This window comes from Arachis ipaensis, chromosome B6, assembly GCF_059453495.1.
Source record: "Arachis ipaensis isolate K30076 ecotype BB chromosome B6, ASM5945349v1, whole genome shotgun sequence".
In the NCBI taxonomy this organism is placed as follows: Eukaryota; Viridiplantae; Streptophyta; class Magnoliopsida; order Fabales; family Fabaceae; genus Arachis; species Arachis ipaensis.
In genome coordinates this window covers 91946347-91957749 of record NC_142441.1, presented here as the reverse complement: position 1 = coordinate 91957749, position 11403 = coordinate 91946347, and the positions used below count along the sequence as shown (strand labels likewise).

At 41.3% G+C, this 11403-nt stretch overlaps 1 non-coding gene across 1 annotated transcript; it reads left to right on the top strand.

Moving 5' to 3' along the window:
- Positions 1-11021: 11021 nt before the first annotated feature.
- On the top strand, positions 11022-11129 carry LOC148561764 (small nucleolar RNA R71). Its single transcript, XR_015887655.1, has one exon. It is a non-coding gene; the product is annotated as a small nucleolar RNA R71 (small nucleolar RNA).
- The last annotated feature ends 274 nt before the right edge of the window (positions 11130-11403 follow it).

Here is an 11403-nt window from a genome sequence, read left to right as displayed (position 1 = left end):
CACCAGCTACCTTTTAGAGGTGCATGATGAGTTTTTTCTCTGATCTTTATTGAGGACTGCATAGAAGTTTTTATGGATGATTTTAGTGTTTATGGCGATTTCTTTAGCCTTTGCTTAGATGGATTATCTAGACTATTAGATAGATGTGTCAATACAAACCTGGTATTAAATTTTGAAAAATGTCATTTTATGGTTAAACAAGGGATTGTACTAGGACATGTATCTAACACTGGCATTTCTGTAGATCCAGCAAAGGTGGATGTTATTTCTAGTTTACCTTACCCCTCTTCTATGAGGGAGGTCCGTTCTTTCCTTGGCCATGCAGGTTTTTACAGGAGGTTCATTAAGGACTTCAGTAAGGTAGCACTTCCCTTATCCAGGCTACTACAGAAAGATATTGAGTTCGAGTTCAGTGAAAATTGCAAACAAGCGTTTGATAAGCTGAAGAATGCACTCACTCAAGCCCCAATTATGAGAGAACCAGACTGGAGCCAACCATTTGAAATAATGCGTGATGCTTCCAACCATGCCGTAGGAGCAACACTGGCTCAGCGTGAAGGTAAGGATCCTTTTGTTATTGCTTACGCGTCTAAAACTTTAGATGCTGCTCAGTCGAATTACACTACTACTGAGAAAGAGCTTCTTGCTATTGTTTTTGCTCTAGATAAATTCTGAGCCTATTTACTTGGTACTAAAGTAGTAGTGTATTCAGACCACGCAGCTCTAAAGTATTTATTAGCTAAAAAGGAGTCCAAACCAAGGCTTATACGTTGGATACTGCTATTACAAGAATTTGATTTGGAAATTAAGGACAGGAGTGGCAACTAGAATTTAGTGGCAGACCACTTGAGTCGCCTTGAACATATTACAGATGACTTCACTCCTATAGCAGATAATTTCCCATTTGATAACCTGCAAGCAGTATCTGAGATAGTCCCTTGGTATGCACCTGTAGCTAATTATCTAGTTAGCCGCACTTTTCCTCCAAACTTTTCTAAGCATCAAAGAGACATTTTGGCCCTCAAAGAACTGCTAAAAAAATCTTAGACTGTGGATTCTGGTGGCCTACTCTTTTTAAGGATGCTGCTGAATTTTGTAGATCTTGTTTTCCATGCCAGAAATTTGGTAATATATCCAGGAGGGATGAGATGCCTCAACAGATTATGCTTTTCTGTGAAATTTTTTATGTTTGGGGCATTGACTTCATGGGTCCATTTCCAAATTTTAATGGTTATTTCTATATATTGTTAGCTGTGGATTACGTTTCCAAATGGGTGGAAGCAATTCCTACCCACACTGATGATGCTAACACTGTTGTTTCCTTTGTGAGAAACCATATTATTTGTCGCTTTGGATCACCACGAGCAATCGTGAGCGATCAAGGCACCCATTTTTGTAATAGGATACTAACAGGACTAATGAAGAAGCATGGGATAATTCATAAAGTTGCAACAGCCTACCATCCTCAGACTAATGGGCAAGCCGAGGTGTCAAATAGAGAGATAAAGCATATCTTGTAGAAGAAAGTCAAACCTCATAGAAGAGACTGGAGCACCAGGCTATAAGATGTACTCTAGGCATACAGAACAGCATACAAAACACCTATTGGGATGAGTCTTTTCCGCTTAGTTTATGGAAAAGCTTGTCATCTCTCTGTTAAAGTAGAGCACAAAGCCTTCTGGGCAGTAAAGGAATGCAACATGGGAATTGAAAAAGCCGGAGCTGAAAGGAAGTTGCAACTGCAGGAATTGGAGAGCCTTCGCCTAGAAGCTTATGAGAACTCAAGACTATACAAGGAGAAGATGAAGGCTGTACATGATCAGCACATCAAGAGGAAAGAGTTCCAACCTGAGGACTTAGTCCTCCTTTATAAATCTCGACTGAGGCTCAAGCAAGGCAAGTTGAGATCAAGATGGGAAGGTCCATACAGAGTAGAGAAGGCCGAACCGTACGGAGTCTATCACCTAAGTCATCCTTCAAGCTCTGAACTAATCAAAGTTAATGGACATCGTTTAAAGTTGTACCATGGAGAGAAGATGAAGAAAAACCAGGAGCTTGAGATCTTCTGATGCACACAGAAACTTGTCTCTCAATAATTTTCCTTCGGCAAGTGTACCGAATTGTCGTCAAGTAAAAACTCACAATAGAGTGAGGTCGAATCCCACAGGGATTGATTGGTCAAGCAACTTTAATTAGAGGAATGTTCTAGTTGAGCGAAGCAGAAATTGGTTTGAGAGTTGCAGAAAATTAAATGGCGGGAAAGTAAATAGCAGAAAATGTAAATTGCTGGAAATAAAGAGCTGAATGTAAATGGCGGAAAGTAAATTGCAGAATCTTAAATGGGAATGGGGAAGATGCTCATAAAAGTAAACTACAGAAATTAAATAGAATGGGTAAGATCAGAGATGGGGATTCATTGGGCTTAGGAGATGTTGCATTCTCTGGATCAAGTTCATTTTCATCTCTTCCTCAATCAATGCATTCATTGATCTCCTTGGCAATCTTAAGTGATCGAATTCCAATTCCTTGGTAATTCAATCTCTCAAATCTTGATCAATAGCCAATTCCTTGGTCAATTGCTCATGAGAAGAGATGAAGTATGGTCACTGATTATACCACATGCATTCCCAAATCAAGTGTTAGTAGGATTATTGTCACCATATCCAACCAAACCCAATTTGGTCCAACATAAGAAAGCATTTCTAGCATGATCTCTTCATTCCTCTTCCAAGGTTTAGAAGAGATCCAAGTATGAATAGCTTCTTTTCCAAGATAACTACCCAATTGGATGAAGATTGAAAGCTTTCTAGTAAAATCAAGAGTAAAGATAGAAGAAGAGTAATGAAAACTAGTATTGATCCATCAAATTACAACAGAGCTCCCTAACCCAATGAAAGGGGTTTAGTTATTCGTAGCTCTGGAAATAGAAAACAAAGATGGAGAACACATCATGAAAACTGGAACTAGAAGTGCAGAGAAAGTAATTTATACAGAGAGTAGTTCCCAATTTCCAATCCCCCAAAAAGCTCCTTCCTAATTCAAAACTACCCCTATATAGACTACTCTTCTGATCTTCTAGTTGGTTCTTCAAGTCTTAGATATGGGCCTTTGGATCTTGAGTTTGAAGCAGTTATACTCTTCAGTGGGCTTAGCTTTACTTGCAGAGAGAAAGTGTGAAGTAGGCAGGGTGTTTAGCTCAGGACGTTAGTGGCGTTAACGTTAAGTGAGAGTGTGGGTTCGAGAACGTTAGTGACAATCACCTTTTTCACTAACGTTCCTCACCCAGGGATGGTCCACGTTAACTTCAACATTAGTGGCACTAACGTGACCACTAACGTTGCCTCTTGGTCCTTCGCACACATTATTGGGACTCACCTTTCCCAATAACGTTGAGAGTCTTCCCTTCCCCCTACGTTAGAGTCCACGTTAACTAAGTTAACGTGGCTCTTAACGTAAGCTTGCCAATCCTTCGAGAACGTTAGTGACATTTACCTTTGTCACTAACGTTCCAATGTGCCGCTACTTCCCATGTTAGAGTCCACGTTAACTAGGTTAACATGGCTTCTAACGTAGCAATGATAGCTATTTCCATCATTCCCTTATCCACGTTAGCTTCCACGTTAACTAAGTTAACGTGGGAGTTAACGTTGCTCACATTGGCTCATTCCAACGTTAGTGACAAAGGTGAGTGTCACTAACGTTGGCGATTCTTGCTCCCTACACGTTAGCTTCCACGTTAACTAAGTTAACGTGGGAGTTAACGTGGCTTATTGTGGCTTAGCTCAACGTTAGCGACAAAGGTAAGTGTCACTAACATTGGCTTCTCTTTTGCTTCTCAACGTTTGTGTCCATGTTAACTGAGTTAACGTGGCTCTTAATGTGGCCAATTGTGAGCTTGGTCCAACATTAGTGACAAAGGTAAGTGTCACTAACGTTGGCTTTATTTCCTTCTTCCACGTTAGAGTTCACGTTAACTTAGTTAACGTGACTCTTAACGTGGGCTATTATGGCTTCGAGGGCGTTATTGGCGATTACTTTTCTCATTAACTTTGCAAGTTAGCTCCCATTCCCCGTTAGAGGTCACGTTAGTTAGACTAACGTGGCTGCTGACGTGGTTCTTCCTTGCTTCCTTTGTCCTGAAATCAAGCAATAAAGTGCATCAAAGCTCTAGTCCAGTCATGGGAAATGCATCATCCAATTTGTCATTTAATTCATGCAAAATCCTCATGAAATCATGTAAAGTGCACAATGTATGCTTGAATCAAGATGTAGGTGAAATTCTACCCAAAACATGCTTATTCCCTAAGAAAATGCATGAAACTACCCTAAAAACAATAAAGAAAAGGTCAGTGAAACTGGCTGGTGCACGAAATTGTGATGTCCAGGCTCAAACTATTCCTGGCACGTGAGCAACTTGGTACGCGTAATCGTGATTACACATTCATAATTTGTCACAACTTCGATACAACTAACCAGCAAGTGCACTGGGTCGTCCAAGTAATACCTTACGTGAGTAAGGGTCGAATCCCACGGAGATTGTTGGTATGAAGCAAGCTATGGTCACCTTGCAAGTCTCAGTCAGGCAGATATAAAGTGATAATGTTGTTTTCGAATATTATATAATAGAATAGGGATAGAGATACTTATGTAAATCATTGGTAGGAATTTCAGATAAGCGAATGGAGATGCTTTTCGTTCCTCTGAACCTCTGCTTTCCTGCTATCTTCATCCAATCAGTCTCACTCCTTTCCATGGCTAGCTTTATGTGATACATCACCACTGTCAATGGCTACTTTCGGTCATCTCTCGGGAAAATGATCCAATGCCCTGTCACGGCACGGCTAATCGTCTGGAGGCATCACCCTTGCCAATGGCTTCATCTTATCCTCTCAGTGAATAATATGCTCACGCACCCTGTCACGGCACGGCTATTCATCTGTCGGTTCTCAATCATGCCGGAATAGGATTTACTATCCTTTTGCGTCTGTCACTAACGCCCTGCAATCGCGAGTTAGGAGCTCGTCACAGTCATTCATTCATTGAATCCTACTCGGAATACCACAGACAAGGTTTAGACTTTCCGGATTCTCTTGAATGCCGCCATCATTCTAGCTTACGCCACGAAGATTCTGGTTAGGAGATCTAAGATATACTCATTCTAGCTTAATTCATGTAGAACAGAAGTGTTTGTCAGGCACGCGTTCATAAGGGAGAAGGATGATGAGCGTCACACATAATCATCACCTTCATCACGTTCTTGGGTGCGAATGGATATCTTAGAAGCGAAATAAGATGAGTTGAATAGAAAACAGTAGTACTTTGCATTAATCTTTGAGGAACAGCAGAGCTCCACACCTTAATCTATGGAGTGTAGAAACTCTACCGTATGAAAATACATAAGTGAAGGTCCAGGCATGGCCGCGATGGCCAGCCCCCAAAACGTGATCAAAGGATCATAAGATAATCCAAAGATGCCTAATACAATAGTAAAAGGTCCTATTTATAATAAACTAGTTACTAGGGTTTACATGAGTAAGTAATTGATGTATAAATCCACTTCCTGGGCCCACTTGGTGTGTGTTTGGGCTGAGCCTGAGTGTTGCACGTGTAGAGGTCCTTCTTGGAGTTGAACGCCAGTTTTAGTGCCAGTTTGGGCGTTCAACTCTGGTTTTGGCTCCTTTTCTGGCGCTGGACGCCAGATTTGGGTAGAAAGCTGGCGTTGAACGCCAGTTTAAGTCGTCTATTCTTAGTCGAAGTATGGACTATTATACATTGCTGGAAAGCCCTGGATGTCTACTTTCCAACGCAATTAGAAGCGCGCCATTTCGAATTCTGTAGCTCCAGAAAATCCACTTTGAGTGCAGGGAGCTCAGAATCCAACAGTATCAGCAGTCCTTTTTCAACCTCTGAATCTGATTTCTGCTCAAGTCCCTCAATTTCAGCCAGAAAATACCTGAAATCACAGAAAAATACATAAACTCATAGTAAAGTCCAGAAATGTGAATTTAACATAAAAACTAATGAAAACATCCCTAAAAGTGACTAGATCCTACTAAAAACATACTAAAAACAATGCCAAAAAGCGTATAAATTATCCGCTCATCACAACACCAAACTTAAATCGTTGCTTGTCCCCAAGAAACTGAAAATCAAATAGGATAAAAAGAAGAGAATATACTATAAATCCAAACTATCAATGAAACATAGCTGCAATCATATGAGCGGGACTTATAGCTTTTTGCCTCTTGAATAGTTTTGGCATCTCACTTTATCCATTGAGGTTGAGAATGATTGGCATCTATAGGAACTTCAGATTTCGAATAGTGTTATTGACTCTCCTAGTTCAGTATGATGATTCTTCAACACAGCTTCTTTATGAGTCTTGGTCGTGGCCCTAAGCACTTTGTTTTCCAGTATTACCACCAGATACATAAATGCCACAAACACATAATTGGGTGAACCTTTTCAGATTGTGACTCAGCTTTGCTAAAGTCCCCAATTTAGAGGTGTCCAGGGTTCTTAAGCACACTCTTCTTTTTTTTGCTTTGGACCTTGACTTTAACCGCTCAGTCTCAAGTTTTCACTTGACACCTACACGCCACAAGCACATGGTTAGGGACAGCTTGGTTTAGCCGCTTAGACCAGTATTTTATTCCTTTAGGCCCTCCTATCCACTGATGCTCAAAGCCTTGGGATCCTTTTTATTTGCCCTTGCCTTTTGGTTTTAAGGGTTATTGGCTTTTTGCTCTTGCCTCTTGGATTTAAGAGCTTTTGGCTTTTTCTGCTTGCTTTTTCTTTCTATTTTTTTTTCTAATTTTTTTTTCGCCCTTTTTTTTTCTGCAAGCTTTGTTCTTTGCTGCTTTTTCTTGCTTCAAGAATCATTTTTATGATTTTTCAGATTATCAAATAACATGTCTCCTAGTCATCATTCTTTCAAGAGCCAACATATTTAACATTCTTAAACAACAACTTCAAAAGACATATGCACTGTTCAAGCATACATTCAGAAAACAAGAAGCATTGTCACCACATCAATATAATTAAGCTAAGTTCAAGGATAAATTCGAAACTCATGTACTTCTTGTTCTTTTGAATTAAAACATTTTTTTATTTAAGAGAGGTGATGGATTCATAGGACATTCATAACTTTAAGACATAGTTACTACTACTAATGATCATGTAATGAAGACACAAACATAGATAAGCACATAACATAGAAAACGAAAAACAGAAGAAAGAAGAACAAGGAATGAATCCACCTTAGTGATGGTGGCGTTTCCTTCTTGAGGAACCAATGATGTCCTTGAGCTCTTCTATGTCTCTTCCTTGTCTTTGTTGCTCCTCCCTCATTGCTTTTTGATCTTTTCTTATTTCATGAAGCATGATGGAGTGCTCTTGATGTTCCACCAATAGTTGTCCCATATTGGAACTCAATTCTCCTAGGGAGGTGTTGATTTGCTCCCAATAATTTTGTGGAGGAAAGTGCATTTGAGGCATCTCCGGGATCTCATGGAAATGAGCTTCTTGCGCCTCTTGAGCTCCATGACTGGGCTCTCTTGCTTGCTCCATCTTTTTCTTAGTGATGGGCTTGTCCTCTTTAATGAGGATATCTCCCTCTATGTCAATCCCAGCCGAATTGCATAGGTGGCAGATGAGGTGAGGAAAGGCTAACCTTGCCATAGTAGAGGACTTGACAGCCACCTTGTAGAGTTCTTGAGGTATAATCTCATGAACTTCCACCTCTTCTCCAATCATGATGCTATGGATCATGATGGCCCGGTCTATAGTAACTTCAGACCGGTTGCTAGTGGGAATGATTGAGCATTGAATGAACTCCAACCATCCTCTAGCTACAGGCTTGAGGTCCAATCTTCTTAGTTGAACCGGCTTGCCTTTGGAGTCAACCTTCCATTGAGCTCCTTCCACGCATATGTCCATAAGGACTTGGTCCAACCTTTGATTAAAGTTGACCCTTCTAGTGTAGGGGCGTTCATCTCCTTGCATCATGGGCAAGTTAAACGCCAACCTCACATTTTCCGGACTAAAATCTAAGTATTTCCCCCGAACCATTGTAACATAGTTCTTTGGATCCGGGTTCTTACTTTGATCATGGTTCTTGGTGATCCATGCATTAGCATAGAACTCTTGAACCATTAGGATGCCGACTTGTTGGATGGGATTTGTTAGAACTTCCCAACCTCTTCTTTGAATTTCATGTCGGATCTCCGGATACTCATTTCTTTTGAGTTTGAAAGGGACCTCGGGGATCACCTTTTTCTTGGCCACAACATCATAGAAGTGGTCTTGATGGGCTTTGGAGATGAACCTTTCCATCTCCCATGACTCGGATGTGGAAGCTTTTATCTTCCCTTTCCCTCTTCTAGAGGATTCTCCGGTCTTAGATGCCATCAATGGTAATGGAAAAACAAAAAGCTTATGCTTTTACCACACCAAACTTAGAATATTGCTCACCCTCGAGCAATAAACAAAAGAATGGAAGAAGAAGAAGAAGAAATATGGAGAGGGAGAGGGAGATGTGGTTTCGGCCAAGAAGGGTGTAGAGGGGTGTGTTGTGTGAATTTGATGAAGAATAGAGGGCTTTATATAGGGAAGGGAGGGGGGGTTAAGGTTCGGCCATATGGGTGGGTTTGGGTGGGAAATTGGTTTTGAATTTTGAAGGTAGGTGGAGTTTATGAGGTAGGTTTATGGGGAAGAGTAGATGGAAGTGAGTGGTGAAGAGGTGATGGGAAGAGTGTTTGAGGTGATTGGTGAAGGGTTTTTGGGGAAGAGTGTTTATGGGGTTGTGTGAAAGAGAGTGGTGAGAAGAAGTAAGTGGAGGTATGTAGAGATCCTGTGGGGTCCACAGATCCTGAGTGGATCCTGTGGGGTCCACAGATCCTGAGGTGTTCAAGGATTTATATCCCTACACCCATTAGGCATGTAAAAATGCCTTTGTACCCAACTCTGGGCGTTCAACGCCAGGTTGGTGGCCATTTTGGGCGTTCAGCGCCCATTTGTGTGCCATTTCTGGCGTTGAACGCCAGAACCATGCCTGTTCTGGCGTTCAGCGCCCAGAAGCTGCCCATTTTGGGCATTCAGCGCCAGAACCATGCTCTGTTTTGGCGCTGAACGCCAGACAGATGCTCCTCCAGGGTGTGATTTTTCTTCTGCTGTTTTTGATTCCGTTTTCAATTTTTATATTTATTTTGTGACTCCACATGATCATGAACCTATAAAGACATATAACTAAGAAAAATATAGTTAGATAAATAAAAATTGGGTTGCCTCCCAACAAGCGCTTTTTTTATGTCAATAGCTTGACAATGAGCTCTCATGGAGCCTCACAGATGTGCAGAGCATTGTTGAAACTCTCCAACACCAAACTTGGAGTTTGGATATGGGAGTTCAACACCAAACTTAGAGTTTGGTTGTGGCCTCCCAACACCAAACTTAGAGTTTGACTATGGGGGCTTGGGTTGACTCTGCTTTGAGAGAAGCTTTTCATGCTTCCTCTTCATGGTTGCAGAGGGAGATCCTTGAGTTTTAAACACAAGGGAGTCTTCATTCCATTGAAGGACTATTTCTCCTCTGTCCACATCAATCACAGCTCTTGCTGTGGCTAGGAAAGGTCTTCCTAGGATGATGGATTCATCCTCTTCCTTTCCAGTATCCAGGACTATGAAATCAGTAGGTATGTAAAGGCCCTCAACCTTTACATCTTCTACTTGTCCATAAGCCTGTTTTCTTGAGCTGTCTGCCATCTCTAGTGAGATTTTAGCAACTTGCACCCCATAGATTCCCAGTTTCTCTATTACAGAGAGGGGCATGAGGTTTATTCCTGAACCAAGGTCACACAGAGCCTTAAAGATCATGGTGCCTATGGTGCAGGGTATTATGAACTTTCCAGGATCCTGTCTCTTCTGAGGCAATGTTAGTTGATCCAGATCACTTAGTTCATTGATGAACAAGGGAGGTTCAACTTCCCAAGTATCAATACCAAATAATTTGGCATTCAGCTTCATGATTGCACCAAGAAACTTGGCAGTTTGCTCTTCAGTAACATCCTCATTCTCTTCAGAAGAGGAATACTCATCAGAGCTCATGAAGGGCATAAGGAGGTTCAATGGAATCTCTATGGTCTCTAGATGAGTCTCAGATTCCTTTGGTTCCTCAGAGGGAAGCTCCCTATTGATCACTGGACGTCCCAGGAGGTCTTCCTCCTTGGGATTCACGTCCTCTCCTCTCCTCACAGGTTCGGCCATGGCGCTTATGTCAATGGCCTTGCACTCTCCTTTTGGATTCTCTTCTGTATTGCTTGGGAGAGTACTAGGAGGGATTTCAGTGATCCTTTTACTCAGCTGGCCCACTTGTGCTTCCAAATTTCTAATGGAAGACCTTGTTTCATTCATGAAACTTACAGTGGCCTTAGATAGATCAAAGACTAGATTTGCTAAATTAGAAGCATTTTGTTCAGAGTTCTCTGCCTGTTGCTGAGTGGATGATGGAAAAGGTTTATTATTGTTAAACCTGTTTCTTCCACCATTATTAAAGCCTTGTTGAGGCTTTTGATCCTTCCATGAGAAATTTGGATGATTTCTCCATGATGAGTTATAGGTGTTTCCATAAGGTTCACCTAAATAATTCACCTCTGCTATTGCAGGGTTCTCAGGATCATAAGCTTCTTCTTCATAAGAAGCCTCTTGAGTACTGTTGGATGCAGCTTGCATTCCATTCAGACTCTGAGAGATCATATTGACTTGCTGAGTCAATATTTTATTCTGAGCCAATATGGCATTCAGAGTATCAACTTCAAGAACTCCCTTCTTCATAGGCGTCCCATTGCTCACAGGATTCCTTTCAGAAGTGTACATGAACTGGTTATTTGCAACCATGTCAATGAGTTCTTGAGCTTCTGCAGGCGTTTTCTTTAGGTGAATGGATCCACTTGCAGAAGTGTCCAGTGACATCTTTGATAGCTCAGATAAACCATCATAGAATATATCCAGGATGGTCCATTCTGAAAGCATGTCAGAAGGATACTTTTTGGTCAACTGTTTGTATCTTTCCCAAGCTTCATAGAGGGATTCACCTTCTTTCTGTCTGAAAGTTTGAACATCAGCTCTAAGCTTGCTCAGCTTTTGAGGAGGAAAGTACTTGGCTAAGAAAGCCGTGACCAGCTTATCCCAAGAGTTCAGGCTGTCTTTGGGTTGCGAATCCAACCATAATCTAGCTCTGTCTCTTACAGCAAAAGGGAAAAGCATGAGCCTGTAGACTTCAGGATCTACTCCATTAGTCTTAACAGTATCACATATCTGCAAGAATTCTGTTAAGAACTGAAAAGGATCTTCAGATGGAAGTCCATGAAACTTGCAGTTCTGCTGCATCAGAGAAACTAGTTGAGGT